Here is a 475-nt window from a genome sequence, read left to right on the forward strand (position 1 = left end):
ACTAGAAAATACTGGGGATGAGTTTAAAAAATATTACAAATGTGATAGAAAATACTTGGAAGGAGCTAGAAAATATTTGGGAGGTGCTACAAAATATTGGGGATGAGCTAGAAAATATTAAGGATCTAAAAATATTGGGAAAAAGATTTAAAAAATAACGTTGCTGATGAGATTTCCAAAGTCCTGGAAATATTTGGGAAGCACTATAAAAATACTGTTGATGAGTTACAAAATATTACGGATGAGCTAGAAACTATTAGGGATGAAGTAGAAAATACTGGAGATGAGCTAGAATATACTGGGGATGAACTAGAAAATTTTTCAGATGAGCTAGAAAATATTACGGATTAGCTAGAAAATACTGGGAATGAGATGGAAAATTTTTGGTAGGTGCTATAAAATACTGGTGACGTGATAAAAACTATTGGGGATGAGCTAGAAAATATTAATGATCTAAAAATATTTGGAATAAGAC

This window comes from Aplysia californica, unplaced genomic scaffold (assembly GCF_000002075.1).
Source record: "Aplysia californica isolate F4 #8 unplaced genomic scaffold, AplCal3.0 scaffold01341, whole genome shotgun sequence".
In the NCBI taxonomy this organism is placed as follows: domain Eukaryota; kingdom Metazoa; phylum Mollusca; class Gastropoda; order Aplysiida; family Aplysiidae; genus Aplysia; species Aplysia californica.